Source organism: Eurosta solidaginis, chromosome 5 (genome assembly GCF_040869045.1).
Source record: "Eurosta solidaginis isolate ZX-2024a chromosome 5, ASM4086904v1, whole genome shotgun sequence".
In the NCBI taxonomy this organism is placed as follows: domain Eukaryota; kingdom Metazoa; phylum Arthropoda; class Insecta; order Diptera; family Tephritidae; genus Eurosta; species Eurosta solidaginis.
In genome coordinates this window covers 170,732,891-170,758,337 of record NC_090323.1, presented here as the reverse complement: position 1 = coordinate 170,758,337, position 25,447 = coordinate 170,732,891, and the positions used below count along the sequence as shown (strand labels likewise).

At 36.1% G+C, this 25,447-nt stretch overlaps 1 protein-coding gene across 5 annotated transcripts in view; it reads left to right on the top strand.

The window, feature by feature from the left end:
* LOC137233768 (CCAAT/enhancer-binding protein-like) overlaps nucleotides 1-25,447 on the top strand; it is a 463,673-nt gene that overhangs the window by 232,816 nt on the left and 205,410 nt on the right. Inside the window, exon 5 of one of the 5 annotated variants that reach the window (XM_067757124.1) lies at nucleotides 17,137-17,263. The exons of 3 other annotated variants lie outside the window; for them this stretch is intronic. The gene's annotated coding sequence lies outside the window, so the exon portion shown is untranslated. Of the gene's footprint in view, nucleotides 1-17,136; nucleotides 17,317-25,447 lie in introns of those variants that run through there. One more of the 5 variants, XM_067757126.1, reaches the window with a different exon arrangement.

The window sequence follows — 25,447 nt, the reverse complement described above, 5'->3', positions numbered from 1 at the left end:
GTCTACAGTCCTTTCTTTTTAATGATAGAAGCAACTATGTTAGTCTAAAGTTGTAAGACCTACACATAATTTTCGACACTTTACAGCCCCGCGCTTGAACCCACGCCTTTTCCGCTTGGTCGATCATGTGCACCTCTCGCCTTCACTTAATCTCGCCCGGTCTAATAGGGACGTCTACGGAGCAAGCTTCGAGGGATGCGCCCTTTTTAGCTAGTTTATCCGCTTTTTCATTCCCATCTATTCCCATATGCCCTGGGACCCAATATAGATGTATGATTTTCCCTGTGCCGATTCTCTCCAGAGACTGCTTACACTCTAGCACGCATAGGGATGCTGTGGTATGCAAGATTATTGCCTTTATTGCTGCTGGCTGTCAATATAAAAGTTAACACGATTGCAGCTTGGGCTATTTTCTTCCAGGGTTTCTACTGCTTTGCTTACGGCTACTATTTCCGCTTTGAAAACGCTACAGTAATCCGGCAGCCTGTGGGATCTGCTTATTTCCGGATTACCACAGTATACCGCAAACCCTACTCTTTCCACTACTTTGGAACTATCTGTGTACACATGTAACGCCTCGTCCGCCATTTGCGCACCCTTGCGCCAACCGTCCACCTCTATTGTGGGCTTAAGATCTCCCTCGAAGCGCATATAGGGAATCAGGTAGCCTGCTCGTCTTGTGATTGATGACGCTATACTACTATGGCCGTATGGTCGGCGCTCAAGCTACCCCGAGGCACTGAGCCTGGTTAAAGTTGTTAGCGCTATGTTCTTTGCTACCAAGTCTACAGGTGGAATGTGCAGAATGGCATACAGTGCAGCTGCCGGGGTTGTTTTCAGGGCTCCCGTAATGCTAAGCATCGATAGTCTGCATTCAATTCAATTTCAATAAGATATGTTAATTTTTCTTCGAGTTATGGCTCCCGAAACACTGAAAATTGCTTAGTCATAAAAGGGGCGGTGCCACGCCCATTTTCTAAAATTTTAAGTTCTCCTATTTATTGTTATAAATCCACTTGGGAAATGAAATACCATTTATACAAAGCCCTTTTTTGCAAAGATATAGCTTATTTTATTCGTCCAAGACCAAGTGTATTTTTTCAAAAGGTGATTTTAATACCTTTCTATCGGTTTAAAAATTTTTCAAATTGATTGATTAATTTACGCGTGATATCCAAATATTAGAAAGTAACCAAGAGATGCATTTACTTAAATAAATTTAAAAAAAAAACCCCACTTTAGTTTTCAGATATGTTATATATATTAAATAGACCTTTCTAAAATAAAATTTTATTTTTCAAAATGGCTTGATCTTTGAAGTGTTTTCTCAGTTTTAAATTTTATTTAAAAAAAAAATTTTTTTTCAGTGTACTACGACACCCTCAGAATTTGATAAAATTTTGCATGGGGTTACCTCTTACCCATCCAAACACAACCTCATTTTTAGAAATTGCATTTTCGAAGAATTGTGGGCGTGGTAAGGTATCGAAATATCCGAAAATATTAGAAAAATGACGATAATATGTACTTTTAAAGTGTGATTAGTACGGAATGGCTTTACCGATTTCAAAGATCTTCATGCCGTTAGAAAGGTATTGAAACAAGCTTTCAAAAAAATACACTGTAAAAATTTTTTATTACACTGAAAAAAAAAAATTTTTTTTTAATTAAATTTAAAACTGAAAAAACACTTCAAAGATCAAGCGATTTTGAAAAATAAAATTTTATTTTAGAAAGGTCTATTTAATATATTTAACATATCTGAAAACTAAAATGGGGTTTTTTTTTTTTAATTTATTTAAGTAAATGCATCTCTTTGTTACTTTCTCATATTTGGATATCACGCGTAAACTAATCAACCGATTTCAAAAATTTTTATACCGTTATAAAGGTATTAAAATCACCTTTTGAAAAAATACACTGTAAAAAATTTGTATTCCAGTGGGGTGCACCCCAGCTAACAGCAAAACAACGGCTCGAATACTTCACCTACAAGGAAAAGGTCGGCGGCTCAATGTACTTGAGAACATGGAGATATACAAGTTAAAAACATTTGACGGTAGGATAATAAACGAACAAACCATCACTATCTCTGACGAAATATTTGAACCCTTAAAACTAGTTCACCGATTTCTACCTACCTCAACCTACCGCTTAGCTAACAAGCGGTATGTCTAGATACCTACAAAAACAACGCTTGGAAAAGGTAACAATTCGGACGTATCAATACCGCGCACACACACCCGCATATTAACGTTACCTACCACGGACACATAGATTGACATTACCTGCCACAGCACCCATGGACTATAAAAAACAACCCAACGGATAGACACAGACCAGAACGAAACTAGGCATTGATATGGAATCAACTAATAAATACAGATGTGTGCAGCTATCAAGAAAATGTTCCTCTCAACTTCGAAACATTAGCTTAAACGAAGCAGCGCTGATATCTGAGCATTTTCCAGCAGTCTCCGACAATCATCATTGCCGTATTTGCGAAAGTTGTAGCTTTAAACTTAAGGATGCTATCAAGATTGCTGATAATCAGCGTTCTACTGAAACGGAAAGTGAAGAGGCACAAGAAATCTTGACTAGCGGTGAATTGTATCAAGAATATAAGGAAGTTCCAACATGCAGCAGCTATACTAAATCACTGGAACGCAACGAACTCGTCGACAATATAAATAAGCATGTTATTCCTCATCTTGGAAGCCATCCATTGCCAATGAAGCGAAAATATTTAGAAAGGGATTCATACTGCAAAACAAACAAGTAAGGAAGGTTAAGTTCGGGTGTAACCGAACATTACATACTCAGTTGAGAGCTATGGTGACAACATAAGGGAAAATAACCATGTAGGAAAATGAACCGAGGTAACCTTGGAATGTGTTTGTATGACATGTGTATCAAATGAAAGGCATTAAAGAGTATTTTAAGAGGGAGTGGGCCATAGTTGTATAGGTGGGCGCCATTTAGGGATATAGCCATAAAGGTGGACCAGGGTTGACTCTTGAATGCGTTTGTACGATATAGGTATCAAATGAAAGGTGTTAATGAGTATTTTAAAAGGGAGTAATCCTTAGTTCCATAGGTGGACCCCGTTTCAAGATATAGCCATAATGATAGACCAGGGGTGACCCTAGAATTTGTTTGTACAATATGGGCATCAAACGAATGGTGTTAATGAGTATTTTAAAAGGGAGTGGGCCTTAGTTCTATAGGTGGATGCCGTTTCGAAATATCGCCATAAAGGTGGACCAGGGGTGACTCTAGAATGTGTTTGTACGATATGGGTATCAAATTAAATTATTAATGAGGGTTTTAAAAGGGAGTGGTGGTTGTTGTATAGGTGGTCGCCTTTTCGAGATATCGCCATAAAGGTGGACCAGGGGTGATTCTAGAATGCGTTTGTATGATATGGGTATCAAATGAAAGGTGTTAATGGGTATTTTAAAAGGGAGTAATCCTTAGTTCCATATGTGGACGCCGTTTCGAGATATTGCCATAAAGGTGGACCAGGGGTGACTCTAGAATGCGTTTGTACGATATGGGTATCAAATGAAAGGTGTTAATGGGTATTTTAAAAGGGAGTAATCCTTAGTTCCATATGTGGACGCCGTTTCGAGATATCGCCATAAAGGTGGACCAGGGGTGACTCTAGAATGCGTTTGTACGATATGGGTATCAAATGAAAGGTGTTAATGGGTATTTTAAAAGGGAGTAATCCTTAGTTCCATAGGTGGACGCCGTTTCGAGATATCGCCATAAAGGTGGACCAGGGGTGACTCTAGAATGCGTTTGTACGATATGGGTATCAAATGAAAGGTGTTAATGGGTATTTTAAAAGGGAGTAATCCTTAGTTCCATATGTGGACGCCGTTTCGAGATATCGCCATAAAGGTGGACCAGGGGTGACTCTAGAATGCGTTTGTACGATATGGGTATCAAATGAAAGGTGTTAATGAGTATTTTAAAAGGGAGTAATCCTTAGTTCCATAGCTGGACACCGTTTCGAGATATCGCCATAAAGGTGGACCAGGGGTGACCCTAGAATGTGTTTGTACGATATGGGTATCAAATTAAAGTATTAATGAGGGTTTTAAAAGGGAGTGGTGGTTGTTGTATAGGTGGTCGCCTTTTCGAGATATCGCCATAAAGGTGGACCACGGGTGATTCTAGAATGCGTTTGTACGATATGGGTATCAAATGAAAGGTGTTAATTGGTATTTTAAAAGGGAGTAATCCTTAGTTCCATATGTGGACGCCGTTTCGAGATATCGCCATAAAGGTGGACCAGGGTTGACTTTTGAATGTGTTTGTACGATATACGTATCAAATGATAGGTGTTAATGAGTATTTTAAAAGGGAGTAATCCTTAGTTCCATAGGTGGACGCCGTTTCGAGATATCGCCATAAAGGTGGACCAGGGGTTACCCTAGAATTTGTTTGTACAATATGGGTATCAAAAGAATGGTGTTAATGAGTATTTTAAAAGCGAGTAATCCTTAGATCCATAGGTGGACGCCGTTTCGAGATATCGCCATAAAGGTGGACCAGGGGTGACTCTAGAATGCGTTTGTACGATATGGGTATCAAATGAAAGGTGTTAATGGGTATTTTAAAAGAGAGTAATCCTTAGTTCCATATGTGGACGCCGTTTCGAGATATCGCCATAAAGGTGGACCAGGGGTGACTCTAGAATGCGTTTGTACGATATGGGTATCAAATGAAAGGTGTTAATGAGTATTTTAAAAGGGAGTAATCCTTAGTTCCATAGCTGGACACCGTTTCGAGATATCGCCATAAAGGTGGACCAGGGGTGACCCTAGAGTTTGTTTGTACAATATGGGTGACAAAAGAAAGGTGTTAATGAGTTTTTTAAAAGGGAGTAATCCTTAGTTCCATAGGTGGACGCCGTTTCGAGATATCGCCATAAAGGTGGGCCAGGGGGACTCTAGAATTCGTTTATGCAATATGGGTATGAAACGAAAGGAGTTAATGAGTATTTTAAAAGGGAGTGGGCTTTAGTTCTATAGGTGGACGTCGTTTCGAAATATCGCCATAAAGGTGGACCAGGGGTGACTCTAGAATGTGTTTGTACGATATGGCTATCAAAAGAAAGGTGCTAATGAGTATTTTAAAAGGGAATAATCCTTAGTTCCATAGGTGGACGCCGTTTCGAAATATCGCCATAAAGGTGGACCAGGGGTGACCCTAAAATTTGTTTGTACAATATGGGTGACAAAAGAAAGGTGTTAATGAGTTTTTTAAAAGGGAGTAATCCTTAGTTCCATAGGTGGACGCCGTTTCGAGATATCGCCAAAAAGGTGGGCCAGGGGTGACTCTAGAATTCGTTTATGCAATATGGGTATGAAACGAAAAGAGTTAATGAGTATTTTAAAAGGGAGTGGGCCTTAGTTCTATAAGTGGACGCCTTTTCGAGGTATCGCAATAAAGGTGGACCAGGGGTGACTCTAGACTTTGTTTGTACGATATGGGTATCAAATTAAAGGTATTAATGAGAGTTTTAAAAGGGAGAGGTGGTAGTTGTATATGTGAAGGCGTTTTCCAGATATCGACCAAAATGTGGACCAGGGTGACCCAGAACATCATCTGTTGGATACCGCTAATTTATTTATATATGTAATACCTGCCAAGATTTTAAGGGTTTTTTATTTCGCCCTGCAAAACTTTTTCATTTTCTTCTACTTAATATGGAAGATGTCACAACCATTTTACAAAGTTTTTTCTAAAGTTATATTTCGCGTCAATAAAACAATCCAAGTACATGTTTCATCCCTTTTTTCGTATTTGGTATAGAATTATGGCATTTTTTTCATTTTTGGTAATTTTCGATATCGAAAAAGTGGGCGTAGTCATAGTCGGATTTCGTTCATTTTTCATACCAAGATAAAGTGAGTTCAAGTAAGCACGTGAACTAAGTTCATTAAAGATATGTCGATTTTTGCTCAAGTTATCGTGTTAACGGCCATGCGGAAGGACAGACGGACGACTGTGTATAAAAACTGGGCGTGGCATCAACCGATTTCGCCCATTTTCACAGAAAACAATTAACGTCATAAAATCTATGCCCCTACCGAATTTCAAAAGGATTGGTTAATTTTTGTTCGACTTATGGCGTTAAAAGTATCCTAGACAAATTAAATGAAAAAGGGCGGAGCCACGCCCATTTTGAAAATTTCTTTTATTTTTGAATTTTGTTGCACCATATCATTACTGGAGTTGTATGTTAACAAAATTTACTTATATACTGTAAAGATATTAAATTGTTTGTTAAAATTTTACTTTAAAAAAAATTTTTTTTAAAAGTGGGCGTGGTCCTTCTCCGATTTTGCTAATTTTTATTAAGCGTACATATAGTAATAGGAGTAACGTTCCTGCCAAATTTCATCATGATGTCTTCACAACTGCCAAATTACAGCTTGCAAAAATTTTAAATTACCTTCTTTTAAAAGTGGGCGGTGCCACGCCCATTGTCCAAAATTTTACTAATTTTCTATTCTGCGTCATAAGCTCAACTCATATACCAAGTCTCGTCGCTTTATCTGTGTTTTGTAATGAATGATCGCACTTTTTCGGTTTTTCTAAATTTTCGATATCGAAAAAGTGGGCGTGGTTATAGTCCGGTATCGTTCATTTTAAATAGCGATCTGAGATGAGTGCTCAGGAACCTACATACCAAATTTCATCAAGATACCTCAAAATTTACCTAAGTTATCGTGTTAACGGACGGACGGACGGACGGACGGACGGACGGACATGGCTCAATCAAATTTTTTTCGATCCTGATTATTTTGATATATGGAAGTCTATATCTATCTCAATTCCTTTATATATGTATAACCAACCGTTATCCAATCAAACTTAATATACTCTGTGAGCTCTGCTCAACTGAGTATAAAAACACAGCAAATTGCGCAAAGTATTTCGGATTCACTTGGAGGTGGTTCACTGTCAACTTTATCAGAAGACCTAAAGAAGATCAGAGCTTATTACGAACAAATTTTGGAGAACATGAAATATCAAATCGAAAACTGCTCAAATAATTTGGATAAGCAAAAAATATTATCTCTATTACCAAACACCATGACATCTAAGGAAATTAAAGACATTTTTGGGCATGATTTATCTTACGAATTGATAAAAATTAGCAAAGATATACAAAAAAATAAAACAAAGTTTTCGGACGTCAAACGCTCTAGCATGGACAGGCGTAGTTTACCTGAGCAAACTTTAAACACAGTAAAATTGTTTTATGAAGATGATGAAATCAGCCGAATCATTCCTGGGTCACATGACTCAATTGTAGTAAGACAAGGAAACATACGCGAGAAAGTTTAAAAAAGACTAATGCTGTCATCGCTTCGTGAAACTTACTATGAATTTAGAACAAGTAAGGAAGGCTAAGTTCGGGTGTAACCGAACATAACATACTCAGTTGAGAGCTATGGAGACAAAATAAGGAAAATCAATCTGGGGTAACCCTGGAATGTGGTTGTATAACATGTGTATCAAATGAAAGGTATTAAAGAGTATTTTAAGAGAGAATAGGCCATAGTTCTATGGATGAACGCCATTTAGGGATATCGCCATAAAGGTAGACCAGGGCTGACTCTAGAATTTGTTTGTACGATATGGGTATCAAATGAAAGGTGTTACTGAGCATTTTAAGAGGGAGTGGGCCTTAGGTCTATCGGTGGACACCTTTTCGAGATGTCCCCATTAAGGTGGACCAGGGGTGATTCTATAATGTGTTTGTACGATATGGGTATCAAATGAAAGCTGTTAATGAGTATTTTGAAAAGGAGTGATCCTTAGTTCCATAGGTGGACGCCGTTTCGAGATATCGCCATAAAGGTGGACCAGGGGTGTCTCTAGAATGTGTTTGTACGATATGGGAATCAAATGAAAGGTGTTACTGAGCATTTTAAGAGGGAGTGGGCATTAGGTCTATAGGTGGACGCCTTTTCGAGATATCGCCATTAGGGTGGGCCAGGGTGACTCTAGAATGTGTTTGTACGATATGGGTATCAAATGAAAGGTGGTAATGAGTATTTTAAAAGGGAGTAATCCTTAGTTCTATAGGTGGACGCCTTTTCGAGATATCGCCATAAAGCTGGACCAAGGGTGACTCTAGAATGTTTGTACGGTATGGGTATCAAACGAAAGGTGTTACTGAGCATTTTAAGAGGGAGTGGGCATTAGGTCTATAGGTGGACGCCTTTTCGAGATATCACCATTAGGGTGGGCCAGGGTGACTCTAGAATGTGTTTGTACGATATGGGTATCAAATGAAAGGTGGTAAGGAGTATTTTAAAAGGGAGTAATCCTTAGTTCTATAGGTGGACGCCTTTTCGAGATATCGTCATTAGGGTGGGCCAGGGGTGACTCTAGAATGTGTTTGTACGATATGGGTATCAAATGAAAGGTGGTAAGGAGTATTTTAAAAGGGAGTAATCCTTAGTTCTATAGGTGGACGCCTTTTCGAGATATCGCCATAAAGGTGGACCAAGGGTGACTCTAGAATGTTTGTACGATATGGGTATCAAACGAAAGGTGTTACTGAGCATTTTAAGAGGGAGTGGGCATTAGGTCTATAGGTGGACGCCTTTTCGAGATATCGCCATTAGGGTGGGCCAGGGTGACTCTAGAATGTGTTTGTACGATATGGGTATCAAATGAAAGGTGGTAATGAGTATTTTAAAAGGGAGTAATCCTTAGTTCTATAGGTGGACGCCTTTTCGAGATATCGCCATAAAGCTGGACCAAGGGTGACTCTAGAATGTTTGTACGGTATGGGTATCAAACGAAAGGTGTTACTGAGCATTTTAAGAGGGAGTGGGCATTAGGTCTATAGGTGGACGCCTTTTCGAGATATCACCATTAGGGTGGGCCAGGGTGACTCTAGAATGTGTTTGTACGATATGGGTATCAAATGAAAGGTGGTAATGAGTATTTTAAAAGGGAGTAATCCTTAGTTCTATAGGTGGACGCCTTTTCGAGATATCGCCATAAAGCTGGACCAAGGGTGACTCTAGAATGTTTGTACGGTATGGGTATCAAACGAAAGGTGTTACTGAGCATTTTAAGAGGGAGTGGGCATTAGGTCTATAGGTGGACGCCTTTTCGAGATATCGCCATTAGGGTGGGACAGGGGTGACTCTAGAATGTTTGTATGATATGGGTATCAAACGAAAGGTGTTACTGAGCATTTTAAGAGGGAGTGTACATTAGGTCTATAGGTGGACGCCTTTTCGAGATATCGCCATTAGGGTGGGTCAGGGGTGACTCTAGAATGTTTGTACGATATGGGTATCAAACGAAAGGTGTTACTGAGCATTTTAAGAGGGAGTGGACATTAGGTCTATAGGTGGACGCCTTTTCGAGTTATCGCCATTAGGGTGGGCCAGGGTGACTCTAGAATGTGTTTGTACGATATGGGTATCAAATGAAAGGTGGTAATGAGTATTTTAAAAGGGAGTAATCCTTAGTTCTATAGGTGGACGCCTTTTCGAAATATCGCCATTAGGGTGGGCCAGGTGTGACTCTAGAATGTTTGTACGATATGGGTATCAAACGAAAGCTGTTACTGAGCATTTTAAGAGGAAGTGGGCATTAGGTCTATAGGTGGACGCCTTTTCGAGATATTGCCATTAGGGTGGGCCAGGGGTGACTCTAGAATGTTTGTACGATATGGGTATCAAACGAAAGGTGTTACTGAGCATTTTAAGATGGAGTGGACACTAGGTCTATAGGTGGACGCCTTTTCGAGATATCGCCATTTGGGTGGGCCAGTGGTTACTCTAGAATGTTTGTACGATATGGGTATCAAACGAAAGGTGTTACTGAGCATTTTAAGAGAGAGGGGGCATTAGTTCTATAGGTGGACGCCTTTTCGAGATATCGCCATTAGGGTGGGACAGGGGTGACTCTGGTATGTTTTTGTACGATATGGATATCAAATTAAAGGTATTAATGAGGGTTTTAAAAGCGAGTGGCCCTTAGATGTATATGTGAAGGCGTTCTCGTGATATCCACCAAAATGTGGACCAGGTGATCCAGAAAATCATCTGTCGGGTACTGCTAATTTATTTATATATGCAATACCACTAACAGTATTCCTGCCAAGATTCCAAGGGCTGTTGATTTCGCCTTGTAGAACTTTTTCATTTTCTTCTACTTAATATGGTAGGTGTCACACCCATTTTACAAAGATTTTTCCAAAGTTATATTTTGCGTCAACAAACCAATCCAGTTACCATGTTTCATCCCTTTTTTCGTATTTGGTATAGAATTATGGCATTTTTTTCATTTTTCGTAATTTTCGATATCGATAAAGTGGGCGTGGTTATGGTCAGATTTCGCCCATTTTTTATACCAAGAAAAAGTGAGCTCAGGTAAGTACGTGGGCTAAGTTTAGTAAAGATATATCGGATTTTGCTCAAGTTATTGTGTTAATGGCCGAGCGGAAGGACAGACGGTGGACTGTGTATAAAAACTGGGCGTGGCTTCCACCGATTTCGCCCATTTTCACAGAGAACAGTTACCGTCATAGAATCTATGCTCCTACCGAATTTGAGAAGGATTGGTAAATTTTTGTTCGACTTATGGCAATAAAAGTATTCTAGACAAACTAAATGAAAATGGGCGGAGCCACGCCCATTTTGAAATTTTCTTTTATTTTTGTATTTTGTTGCATCATATCATTACTGGAGTTGAATTTTGACTTAATTTACTTATATACAGTAAAGATATTAAATTTTTTGTTAAAATTTGAATTTAAAAACATTTTTTTTTTTAAAAGTGGGCGTGTTCTTAATCCAATTTTGCTAATTTTTATTTAGCACATATAGAGTAATAGTAGTAACGTTCCTGCCAAATTTCATCATGATATCTTCAACGACTGCCAAATTACAGCTTGCAAAACTTTTAAATTACCTTCTTGTAAAAGTGGGCGGGGCCACGCCCATTGTCCAAAACCTTACTAATTTTCTATTCTGCGTCATAACGTCAACCCATCTACCAAGTTTCGTCGCTTTATCTGTCTTTTGTAATGAGTTATCGCACTTTTTCGGTTTTTCGAAATTTTCGATATCGAAAAAGTGGGCGTGGTTATAGTCCGATATCGTTCATTTTAAATAGCGATGTGAGATGAGTGCTCAGGAACCTACATACCAAATTTCATCAAGATACCTCAAAATTTACTCAAGTTATCGTGTTAACGGACGGACGGACGGACGGACGGACGGACGGACGGACGGACATGGCTCAATCAAATTTTTTTTCGATCCTGATTATTTTGATATATGGAAGTCTATATCTATCTCGATTCCTTTATATATGTACAACCAACCGTTATCCAATCAAACTTAATATACTCTGTGAGCTCTGCTCAACTGAGTATAAAAATACATCCTTCAGTTCAATTAGGATTTACAAAATTTACCATGTTGCGACCAGAGAATTGTATCAAACTTGGGGTTGGCAACCAGCAAAATGTTTGTGTGTGCAAATTGCATCAGAATGTAAAACTGATGTTCGAAAAATCCAGTTTGAAATCGATGGAAGGTCAACATAATTTCAGAAGCTATAAAGATGTTATTGAATTCGTTGTCTGTAATGGTAATATAGAAAACAGCGAGTGTTGCGTATCAATGTGTGGTCGGTGCTACGATAATTTAACGAACCTTAGAACGATGATGTTGGAATATTACAAAAAAAATTCGATTCAAGAAGTCATTTACAAAAAATGGAATACAACACTCAGATGTAATCTCGAAGCCATTTCCTCTACTACAAACACATTTGTTGACGATTTTGTACAACACATCAATAAGCTGGTGTCACATCATTTCACAGCTAAGCACCAGTCCCGCTTCGTAAGTGAACAAAAAATGACACTGCTGCCAGGAGAACTGCTAATTCAAATGGATTTCGCTGAAAACTATGCGTTTGTATCTTGTATAACATTCAAGGATATCATTGGAATAATAATCAAGCCACCATATATCCGTTCATTATTTATTACAAAGATAACGATAATTTAATTCATAGAACCTTTGCAATAATATCCGATTGTAATATCCATGATAGCATAGTAGTTCATCTATATATTTCAAAAATTATTAATTTTATTAAGACTAATATAAGCAATTCAATTACGAAAATTATCTACGTGTCAGATGGTGCAGGAGCACAGTACAAAAACAAAGACAACTTAATTAATTTATGTCATCATAAAATTGATTTCGAAATATTCGCTGAGTGGCACTTTTACGCAACTAGCCATAGAAAATCTGCATGTTATGGTATAGGTGGGACATTAAAAAGAGGCGCTCGGAATTATAGCATTGCAAATAAAAATCAAATTCAAACGGCGAAGGACCTTTATCATTGGGCTTCACAAACGTATAACACCTCCATAGAAGTTGCTTACGCAGACGCTGATGAATACAACAAAACAAAAGAAGAGATACTTTCAAGATACAAAAATGCCAAAACTATTACGGGAACTCAAAGCTTCCATTCTTTTGTACCATTAGATGAAACATCACTAAACGTAAGCAAATATTCCGAAAGTCTGCAGTATGAGCTGCGCAAAGTTGTATATTAAATCTAGATAAATAAAAATAAAAAATTAACTTTATTAAGTGTATGTCTATTTATTGTGCGTGTCTGAAAAATTTGATAATACGATTCTTGTTCAAATCTATTAGAATACTTAGTCATAGTATCTGTATCTGTATAACTTCCAAAGTATAGCTAGGTACCTTTTTTGTCACACAATAATAGCAAAATAAAAAAAAAAGTTAACAAGAGATGGTTTTACTTATAAATTTTTTTAAAAGAAAAAAAAACACCATTCTAGCTTTTATATTAAATCGACCTTTCTAAAAAAAATTTTTTTAAATCGCCTGGTCTTTGAAGTGTTTTCCCAGTTTGAAAAAAAAGTAGAAAAAAATAAAAAAATGTTTTTTCTTTCAGTGTAATATAGAATCTTTACAGTATATGTTTTCAAAGGTGATTTTAATACCCTTCTAACGGTTTAAACATTTTACAAATTGGTTGATTAATTTACGCGTGATATCCAAATATGAGAAAGTAACCAAGAGATGCATTTACTTAAATAAATTAAAAAAAAAACCCCATTTTAGTTTTCAGATATGTTATATATATTAAATAGACCTTTCTAAAATAAAATTTTATTTTTCAAAATCGCTTGATCTTTGAAGTGTTTTTTCAGTTTTAAATTTTATTTAAAAAAAAAATTTTTTTCAGTGTACTAAAAAATTTTTACATTATATTTTTTGGAAAGCTTATTTCAATACCTTTCTAATGGTATGAATATCTTTGAAATCGGTAAAGCCATTCCGTAGTAATCACACTTTAAAAGTATCTATTATCGTCATTTTTCTAATATTTTCGGATATTTCGATACCTTGCCACGCCCACAATTTTTCGAAAATGCAATTTCTAAAAATGAGGTTGTGTTTGGGTGGGTAAGATGTAACCCCATGCAAAATTTCATCAAATTCTGAGGGGGTCGGGTTAAACGCATATTGGATTTGATATGAATTTCATCATATATAGCTTCATTTGATATATCGATACTGTACAGCACATGTAATCGGAAAATCTAATTCAAAAACATCAAATTTTGTTCCATACAAATTTCATACGAATACTTGTGTGGGTTTTATGTATCAAGTTTTCGTTTGAAGTTTTGTACAGTATCGATATGCATATAGTAGATAGAATCCATTGTAAAGTTTTGCAAGTAAGATATGTATCAGCTGTTCGTTCACAGCTGGGCTCACCTAACCATAGAAAAGGTTTACAAATATGATATCTGTGAGAAGGAAACAATTCCTTTCTCTTTCTAACACACTGCAGTTTGACACTTCGGTCAGTGTCAAACTATTGTGGAACTCAGTGGAACCTGCGTGGAACATGCGTTTACCACTGAACGAAGTGTCAAAATTACCGAGGTTGCTGTCGTGGAAAGCGACGCAAGGAAACAAAAAAGGAGCGGAATATCAGATATGCGTTGCTGTGGTGTGTGGTGGTAAATTTTTTTGAACGAATTTAGTATGAAAATGTAGTGCACCTATATGGGTCCTACAGAAAATTATACAAAAGTCTTGAATTGGGGTATCTGAGGACGCTTAGTTATTCCAATATTAAGAATACAAACACGGGTGCTAAGTTTTTTTACCCATTCAATAACCCGTCCAAAAGTGTGGAAAGAGAAATGAAAGTACGCGTTTTGTCCTGTTACTAATAGCCCAAAAGCGAAAAGGTATCCGAATTATTGGAAGGGAAGCAAAATCGCGTATATTAATACATCCCCCGACGGTTTCGGTCGTGTTTTAGCAATCGTCCCCGGTAATAAAGTATCACAATTTGTTAATTAAAATTGTCAAGACATATGGATTTTAAAGAGAGATGTAATTAAAATTGTCAAGACATATGGATTTTAAAGAGAGATGTAATTAAGTGCTCGTTTGAAAACAAATAAGGATATTTCTTTGTAATCTATATATACAACAAGTAAGGAAGGCTATGTTCGGGTGTAACCGAATATTACATACTCAGCTTAGAGCTATGGACACAAAATAAGAGAAAATCACCTTGTACGAAAATGAACGTAGGGTAACCCTGGAATGTGTTTGTATGATATGTGTATCAAATAGAAGGTATTAAAGAGTATTTTAAGAGGGAGTAGGCCATAGTTCTATGGGTGGACGCCATTTAGGAATATCGCCATAAAGGTGGACCAGGGCTGACTTTAGAATTTATTTGTACGAAATGGGTATCAAACGAAGGGTGTTAATGAGTATTTTAAAAGGGCGTGGGCTTAGTTCTATAGGTGGACGCTTTTTCGAGATATCGCCATAAAGGAGGACCAGGGGTGACTCTAGAATTTGTTTGTACGATATGGGTATCAAATGAAAAGTGTTAATGAGTATTTTATAAGGGAGTGGGCCTTAGTTCTACAGGTGGACGCCTTTTCGAGATATCGCCATAAAAGTGGACCAGGGGTGACTCTAAAATTTGTTTGTACGATATGGATATCAAATGAAAAGTGCTAATGAGAATTTTAAAGGGGAGTGGGCCCTAGTTCTATAGGTGGACGCCATTTCGAGATATCGTCATAAAGGTGAATCAGGGGTGACTCTTGAGTTTGTTTGTACGATGTGGGTATCAAATGAAAGCTGTTAATGAGTATTTTAAAAGGGAGTGGTGGTAGTTGTATATGTGAAGGTGTTTTCCAGATATTGACCAAAATGTGTACCAGGGTGACGCAGAACATCATCTGTCGGGTACCGCTAATTTATTTATATATATAATACGACGAGCAGTATTCCTGCCAAGATTCCAAGTGCTATTTCGACCTGCAGAACTTTTTTATTTTCTTCTACTTAATATGGTAGGTGTCACACCCATTTTGCAAAGTTTTTTTCTAAAGTTATATTTTGCGTCAACAAGCCAATCCAATTAACATGTTTCATCCCTTTTTTCGTATTTGGTATAAAATTATGGCATTTTTCTAATTTTTCGTAACTTTCGATATCGAAAAAGTGGGCGCGGTCATAGTCGGATTTCGGCCATTTTTTACACGAATACAAAGTCAGTTCAGATAAGTACGTGAATTGAGTTTAGTAAAGATATATCGATTTTTAGATTTGATCAAGCTGGTCAACACTTTTTGTATATGTATGTAATAGAAATAGGCTGCAATGACCAAAATTTGCTTTAGTGCAAGCCAAATGACTCCACTATTCAAGCCCTACGTTTCGCTAATCTTGTTAGCTTTTTCAGGGCAGACTGCATTTATTAAATAATAGTATAATACACCACAAACAACAACTTTGAACATGAAACATGAAAATAGAAAATTATAGAACTTAAATTGAAGAACTTTTTTTGTGTAAATATCACATTAAGATAAAAAACTTACAATTTATGTGTATAAATATGTAATTATAATTTACATAATGCACAGTTGTCTTTAATAAATAAATTAAATTCAAGTCAAAATTTAAAAGGTTTAGATACCCTTCTGTTTAGGTATACTTGTCAAATTGGACTTTGATCCATAAGTAGAAAAACGAACAATTATCATAAACATAATAAATAAGCGGATGAAATGTCATCAATGTCCTCTTTCCTGTTTACAGTTACGCTTCTGTTTTGCATTATTCGCAAGCTTTCTAGTGTCAGTCTGACTTTTCCTCGTTTTTCTTTGTCTAAGATTTTCGCATTGTTTATGTCAGCTATGTGGCCAGTGGCTGTTATATGTTGCGATAGTGCTGTGCTGTTTTTGTTGTTTTTAATGTCTGCAGCATGTTCTTTTAATCTTACGCCTAGTGTACGTTTTGTTGTTCCTATGTATGTTTTATTGCATGTTTGGTTTTCTGTTTCCTTACATTCGATTTCCTAAACTACATTGTTTTGTTGTGACGTTCGAATCGGGGTTTTTGTTTTGGTGTAGATACTTGACAGGGTTATGTTAGATTTATATGCCAAATATACGTTGTTGTTGCTTTTGATTAAGCTTTTGTTAAAATTGTGTGTTAGCCAAGGTATATATGTTACACTGTAAAATTGTTTAGGTCTGTCATCGGTATTTCTGTAGTGTTGTTGATTTTTGTATGTTTAATCTGTTCCATTTCCCGTTTTATATAGATTTTGTATGAGTGTGTGAGGGTAATTACTTTGTATTAATATTTTAGTGATTTTTTTCAAATTTTTATCCCAGAATTTTTGGTGACAAATTTTCAGCACTTTATGTATGAGATTTTTTGTGGTATTCACTTTATATTTAGAGGGCTGGGCTGAAAGATAGTTAATTAAACGCCCAGATGAAGTGGGTTTGTTATACCAATCTAGCAAAAGTTTATTGTCCATTCTGAAGATACGTGTGTTTAGAAAGGGGATGCTGCCATTATTTTCAACTTCCACCGTGAAATTGAGTTTGTTGTGGTACTTGTTGAGGGTATGTAGGATTTGATCTAAGTCTCTTCTCTTCACGATAGCAAATATATTATCCACGTATTTGCATAAGAATTTTATATTTATATTTGACCTTTCTTTCTCTTTTTCCAGAGGAAGTCAAGTGGCTACTCTCTCTGGGTAGGAAGTTCACTATCACAACGTCTAAAACGAATTTTACACCAATACATGTCATAGCAGAAATGGAACAAATAATACAGACCTTTGACGATGATAAAACAAAAGACGTAATTAGAAACAAGCTAAGTAATAGAGTACTACCATTCAAACGAGGTAATAAGCATAACTCCAAAGAAAAGTTTATTTTGGAAACATTTAAAAAAATCAAATTATTTTTGAATACACACAAAAATATTATTATAACTGACGCCGACAAAGGAAAAAAAACCGTGGTACTATAGAAAGAAGAATATACCGAATAAATGAGTAAAATAATAGACGACAAAAACACATATAAACCACTTAGGCATGATCCTACTAATGAACTCCAAAGGAAAAACAATAGATTAGTAGAAGACTTATACAAAAGCAAAGTCATTACCTTAAAAGAAAAACAAAAGCTTATGTGCTAAATATAAAATTCTTATGCAAATACGTGGACGATATATTTGCTATCGTGAAGAGAAGAGACTTAGATCAAATCCTACATACCCTCAACAAGTACGACAACAAACTCAATTTCACGGTGGAAGTTGAAAATAATGGCAGCATCCCCTTTCTAGACAAACGTATCTTCAGAATGGACAATAAACTTTTGCTAGATTGGTATACCAAACCCACTTCATCTGGGAGTTTAATTAACTATCTTTCAGCCCAGCCCTCTAAATGTAAAGTTAATACCGCAAAAAAACCTCATACATAAAGTGCTGAAAATTTGCCACCAAAAATTCTGGGATAAAAATTTGAAAAAAATCACTAAAATATTAATACAAAATAATTACCCTCACACACTCATACAAAATCTAATAAAACAGGAAATGGAACAGATTAAACACAAAAATCAACAACACTACAGAAAATACCGATGGCAGACCTAAACAATTTTACAGTGTAACATATATACCTTGGCTAACAGACAATTTTAACAAAAGCTTAATCAAAAGCAACAACAACGTATATTTGGCATATAAATCTAACATAACCCTGTCAAGTATCTACACCAAAACAAAAACCCCGATTCCAACGTCACAACAAAACAATGTAGTTTAGGAAATCGAATGTAAGGAAACAGAAAACCAAACATGCAATAAAACATACATAGGAACAAAAAAACGTACACTAGGCGTAAGATTAAAAGAACATGCTGCAGACATTAAAAACAACAAAAACAGCACCGCACTATCGCAACATACAACAGCCACTGGCCACATAGCTGAAATAAACATTGCGAAAATCTTAGACAAAGAAAAACGAAGAAAAGTCAGATTGACACTAGAAAGCTTGCGAATAATGCAAAACAGAAGCCGAACTGTAAACAGGAAAGAGGACACTGATGACATATCATCAAAGCGAAAAGGGGTGGCACAAACCGATCAACACCCCATGCCCACAATTCCTATGTAATGCACTTCAAGTTATAGATAGGACTTTCTACGCTCCTACGGCATTAAGAGCCAATCAACAAATTGATATCATATCAGTCATCTCCATTTTTTGTATGTAGCGTTGAATCAGCATCCATCTTCTACGTGAGCAAGACAGAATGGGCACGGTTTGCCGACTTCGGGAGAGTTATTTGAAATACCTAAGCAAAAACCCCTGATAATTGATGCAAGTCGATCAGATTTGTGGAAATATGCATGAAAAGCTCTAAGGCTAAACTGAAGAAACCCACACCCATTTGTACGACTTCATCATACACTTTCCTAAATGACTTCAAAAGTACAATTTTCTTAACAATTGCCACATGAAGATGGGTCATTTCAAACCTAGGTGTCATAAGAATAATTTAGGTATCAAAGTTATTCGTCGAAGAGCTTCCTCGATTATTTGAATTCTTTGTAAAAGATTTACCAGTTACTATTGTTGTAAGGCTGAGTGAAGCTTAACGAAGGGAACGAATTATGCGACAGCTTTTGTCGAAATATGAAGCCTGATATATTGCAGTTGAGACCATACTGACTTGGGAATGGGGTTTACGGACTAAAATAAGACTCCTCTCTCCCAAGTATTTATTTTACTGAACTGTGTAAGGCATCAAGAGTAACACATTCTTCTTTTTGTTTTATATGGCCAGCCTACTGGAGGCGTACTAAGGATATACTCCTTTGGACGAGAATTTATTGCATATTTTCTATGCGAGATGAAAAAATATAAATATTTTGTGTACTATTACCGGCATGCCTATCAAGTTCTTTGGTCGAAATTTCTTAAACAAAAATTCAAAAACAAATCGAAATAATTCCAAAATGATTCTCAAAACAATTTCGAAATGGCGTCGAAATATTCGGGATATGATCCTTGGAATAACCCCCTTTAAAACTATTAATAATCCCTAAAACCATCTGGAAATAGTCTCGGATTTATTCGAAAACAATATCTAAATTATTCCGAAAACAACATCGAAATAATCGTAACAAGTACGAAATATTTGTGAACTAGTCAGACTTTGTTCCTAAAATTATTATTAATTAGTCCCATAGGATTCTAAATAAATTTTTTATTTTTCAAAAAGTTATCAAAAAATAATCCTCAAAATATTTATTCGGAGGACGTCATAGAAACTATAACGAGAATACCCAGAAAACAATATTGAAGTAGACTGGAAATATTCTTAATAAATAAGCCCTTGAAATTTCATAACCATTCGAAAATAGTGCCCAAATTATTCTGAAATGAGCCCCAAAATGATGCCGAAATAATCACGAAATAAAACGAATCCTAAAGTATTGGTGCCAAGGTGCATATTTGGCAGAACATACTATTCACGTGTATACCGATGGCTTCAAGTTAACGGAAGTGATAGGGTCTGCTGTTTACAGTGTCGATACAGAAGAGTACAGAAGAGTAGATCCTACCTGCTGCCAGATTACTGCAGCTTCTTTCAGGCGGAAATTATAGCCGTGAAAACAAGCAGTAGAAATTCTGAAGAAAGTGTACTTAAGCTGCAGTCGCGTCAATATCAATATGGATAGTCAGGTGGCGATTAAAGCAAAAATCTCACGCAGTATTTCATCAAGAAGTATTCTGGAATGAAAAGGAGCATTGGAAAAACTTCGCTCAGCCCGGACCCTACATCTATACTGGATTCCCGGTCATAAAGATAGAGAAGGAAGATTTGGCAAAAGAGGATGCAACACTAGCTGAAACGAGGATAGACGCCCCAATCCGTTTGGAAGAAATTCAAAGGACACAGGAGTTGCATATGATCCATCAAGCAAGAAAGGCATGGGCAAAAGCGCGGGGCTGCAAAATTTCTTATTTCATGTGCAAGTCCTACGCCATTAAACTTACAAAGTGGCTTATATCTCTGAAGAGAGAAGACTTAAGCCTCACGGTGGGCAAATTAATGTTACTAAGTTAGGCCTCGTCAGTAACCGCAGGTGTAGGAAGTGCGAATTGCCGGAATAAAGGGCTGAGCACGTTTTGTGTTCGTGTCCTGTGCTGGCCAGGTCAAGGCTCTAGTTATAAGGTGCAAAAGAATTTCCAGATCTCGAGGCGGCAATTAAACTAGGTCCTAGAAAACTTCTTTATTTGCCAAGAGGACGGAGTTGTTCTATAACATAAGTCCTGATACTTGATTTTGGTTCTTCCGTTTGGTCATCGAACAAATACTGGTACACTATGGACACATTCAGTTTAGTTCAACCAGTTCAACCTAACCTAACCCAATATAGTCTTTAAATAATTTCGATAAGATGCAGAGTTACCACGGAAATTATGCCGATAAATTTTCCAAGCAATATGTGAAATTTGAGATAATCTATATTTTTGAATGAAAAATATAACCTAAATATAAAAACCTAAGAGGATAAAAACTCATATTTTTCTATTAAAACTCAAAAACTTTAAAACTCCGTTTTTATAGTAAAACTTTTGACGGCTTCATGTCCTGAAAACCCAACTCATATGAATGAAGCACTCTCATTCACCTGCGGCATTTGGCAAATAGCTTTTCGCGCCTGCATTGAAATTCGATTGGCATTGATGTTGAGCTACAAACCAGCAAATATCGACCGGCCCGCATGGTTTATGCAAAACTAGTTAAATATAATAATAAGTTAAAAATCTAGCGCAATGAATTGCTTACGCGCTCGCATTTAAGTGTGGGAGCTGGCATATTTGGTACGTTTATGGGCAGCCGAGACTTGCGGGTTGCACCACGACTACTGCATGCACAGAAGGGGGCATTTTATGGTAATAAAACCAGAAGACATATGCATATTTATTTACAAATGTAATGTTACATTACTGCAGGTGCAAGCCATGCCACAATTGCGTTGGTTGCACATTCACAATTTTAACTACTCCATCGTAGGCGAGGTGGAAGCAAATCGGAAACGATCGATTGCTGTGCCACAGAATTTTAAAGGCATGCAATTAGACACAAAGAGACATTTACATATGATTTGTGTTATTTTTGGATTTTTCTTAACTGTTTTTTTGTAGTTTGTTTTTGTTTTATTTTATTTTTTGTTGCATATTTGCTCTAAATACCAGAGAAGCAACCACACAAAGCTTATTTGCTTGCAACTCCCGCGGCTGTAAAATAAAACAAAAAATTCTAATGTTTTTATAACTTTCATGAAAATGAAATGGTATATTAATGTGGTCACGAAACCCAAAATTGTAAGTCCTTAAAGGAAAATAGATAGACCCGCCATTAAGTATACCGAAATAATCAGAATGAAGAGCTGAGTTGATTTAGCCATGTCCGTCTGTCCGTCTGTCTGTTTGTATGCAAACTAGTCCCTTTATTTTTGAGATATCTTGATAAAATTTGGTGAGCGGGTGTATTTGGGTGTCCTATCAGACATTTGTCGGAACCGGCCGGATGGGACCACTATAGCATATATCCTCCATACAACCGATTTTTCAGAAAAAGAGGATATTTGTCATATCTTCTTCAATTTAACAGATTGAAGCTTCGAACTTCACCATATACTTTCGTATATTGCACATATTGTTGTCTGAAAAAATTGATGAGATCGGTCGTATATATAGTATATATCCCCCACAACCGATTGTTCAGATAAGAAACTTTTCGTAATTACTGCCTTATTTTAAGAACTATAGGCTTCAAATTTCAACGAATGCTTACGTATATAGTATATGTATATTGTTGTCGGAAAACTTCATAGAGATCGGTGGTATATATATTATATACCCCATATAAACTGTCATTTTTGCCCCTTTTTTACGGCTATAAGCTTCAAAATTCATCAAATTTCATCAAATAGTTACGTTTGCGTCATATGTTTTTGAAATACATGATTCGTTGTCATAGTTTTTACATGCAGACCACAAAAAACCTGAAACTTTGCATCTTCACACAAAGTACCTACCTATTTTTATACCTTTCATGAAAATGAAATGGTATATTAATTTCATCACGAAACCGAAAATTGTAAGTCCTTAAAGGAAAATAGATAGACCCACCATTAAGTATACCGAAATAATCAGGTTGAAGAGCTGAGTTGATTTAGCCATATCCGTCTGTCCGTCTGTCCGTCTGTCATTTTGTATGCAAACTAGTCCCTCAATGTTTGAGATATCTTGATAAAATTTGGTGAGCGGGTGTACTTGGGTGTCCGATTAGACATTTGTCGGAACCGACCGGATCGGACCACTATAGCATATATCCTCCATACAACCGATTTTTCAGAAAAAGAGGATTTTTGTAATATCTTACCCAATTTAACAGATTGAAGCTTCAAACTTCACCATATACTTTCGTATATTGCAAATATTGTTGCCCGAAAAAATTGATGAGATCGGTCGTATATATAGTATATATCCCCCACAACCGATTGTTCAGATAAGGAACTTTTCGTAATTACTTACGTATATAGCATATATTGTTGTCTGAAAAATCATAGAGATCGGTTGTATATATAGTATATATCTCATACAACCGACTGTTCAGATAAGAAACTTTTCGCAATTTCTACCCCACTTTAACAGATATAAGCTTCAAATTTCACCGATTGCTTACGTATATAGTATGTATTGTTGTGTCAAAAAATCATAGAGATCGGTGATATATATAATATATATATGATGGTATATATAGTGTATATATATTTTTTTTTTGCGATTTCGGCCCCATTTAACAGCTAGAAGCTTCAAATTTCACCAAATGCTTACGTGTATAGCATATATTGATGTCTGAAAAAATCATTGAGATCGGTGTTATAAATAGTATATATCTCATACAACCGATTGTTCAGATAAGAAACTTTGCGCAATTTCTGCCCCATTTTAACAGCTAGAAGCTTCAAATTTCACCAAATGCTTACGTATATAGCATATATTGTTGTCTGAAAAAATCATAGAGATCGGTTGTATATATAGTATATATCTCATACAACCGATTGTTCAGATAAGAAACTTTTTGCAATTTCTACCCCATTTTAACAGTTATAAGCTTCAAATTTCACCGATTGCTTACGTATATAGTATGCATTGTTGTGTCAAAAAATCATTGAGATCGGTGATATATATAATATATATATGATGGTATATATAGTGTATATATATTTTTTTTGCGATTTCGGCCCCATTTTAACAGCTAGAAGCTTCAAATTTCACCAAATGCTTACGTGTATAGCATATATTGATGTCTGAAAAAATTATTGAGATCGGTGTTATACATAGTATATATCTCATACAACCGATTTTTTCAGATAAGAAACTTTGCGCAATTTCTGCCCCATTTTAACAGCTAGAAGCTTCAAATTTCACCAAATGCTTACGTATATAGCATATATTGTTGTCTGAAAAAATCACAGAGATCGGTTGTATATATAGTATATATCTCATACAACCGATTGTTCAGATAAGAAACTTTTTGCAATTTCTACCCCATTTTAACAGCTAGAAGCTTCAACTTTCACCAAATGCTTACGTATATAGCATATATTGTTGTCTGAAAAAATCATAGAGATCGGTTGTATATATAGTATATATCTCACACAACCGATTGTTCAGATAAGAAACTTTTCGCAAGTTCTACCCCATTTTAACAGCTATAAGCTTCAAATTTCACCGATTGCTTACATATATAGCATTTATTGTTGTCTGAAAAAATCATAGAGATCGGTTGTATATATAGTATATATCTCATACAACCGATTGTTCAGATAAGAAACTTTTCGCAATTTCTACCCCATTTTAACAGCTATAAGCTTCAAATTTCACCGATTTCTTACGTATATAGCATATATTGTTGTCTGAAAAAATCATAGAGATCGGTTGTATATATAGTATATATCTCATACAACCGATTGTTCAGATAAGAAACTTTTTGCAATTTCTACCCCATTTTAACAGCTAGAAGCTTCAAATTTCACCGATTGCTTTCGTATATAGTATATATTGTTGTGTCAAAAAATCATAGAGATCGGTGATATATATAATATATATATGGTGGTATATATAGTGTATATATATTTTTTTTTTGCGATTTCGGCCCCATTTTAACAGCTAGAAGCTTCAAATTTCACCAAATGCTTACGTGTATAGCATATATTGATGTCTGAAAAAATCATTGAGATCGGTGTTATACATAGTATATATCTCATACAACCGATTGTTCAGATAAGAAACTTTGCGCAATTTCTGCCCCATTTTAACAGCTAGAAGCTTCAAATTTCACCAAATGCTGACGTATATAGCATATATTGTTGTCTAAAAAAATCATAGAGATCGGTGGTACATATATTATATACCCCATATAAACTGTATTTTTTTGCCCCTTTTTTACGGCTAGAAGCTTCAAAATTCATAAAATTTCATCAAATAGTTTCGTTTACGTCATATATTGTTAAAATACGTGATTCGTAGTCATAGTTTTTACATGCAGACCACAAAAAACGTGAAGCTTTGCATCCTCACACAGATTACCTACCTATTTTTATACCTTTCATGAAAATGAAATGGTATATTAATTTCGTCACGAAACCGAAAATTGTAAGTACTTAAAGGAAAATAGATAGACCCACCATTAAGTATACCGAAATAATCAGGTTGAAGAGCTGAGTTGATTTAGCCATGTCCGTCTGTCCGTCTGTCTGTTTGTATGCAAACTAGTCCCTCAATTTTTGAGATATCTTGATAAAATTTGGTGAGCGGGTGTATTTGGGTGTCCGATTAGACATTTGTCGGAACCGACCGGATCGGACCACTATAGCATATATCCTCCATACAACCGATTTTTCAGAAAAAGAAGATTTTTGTAATATCT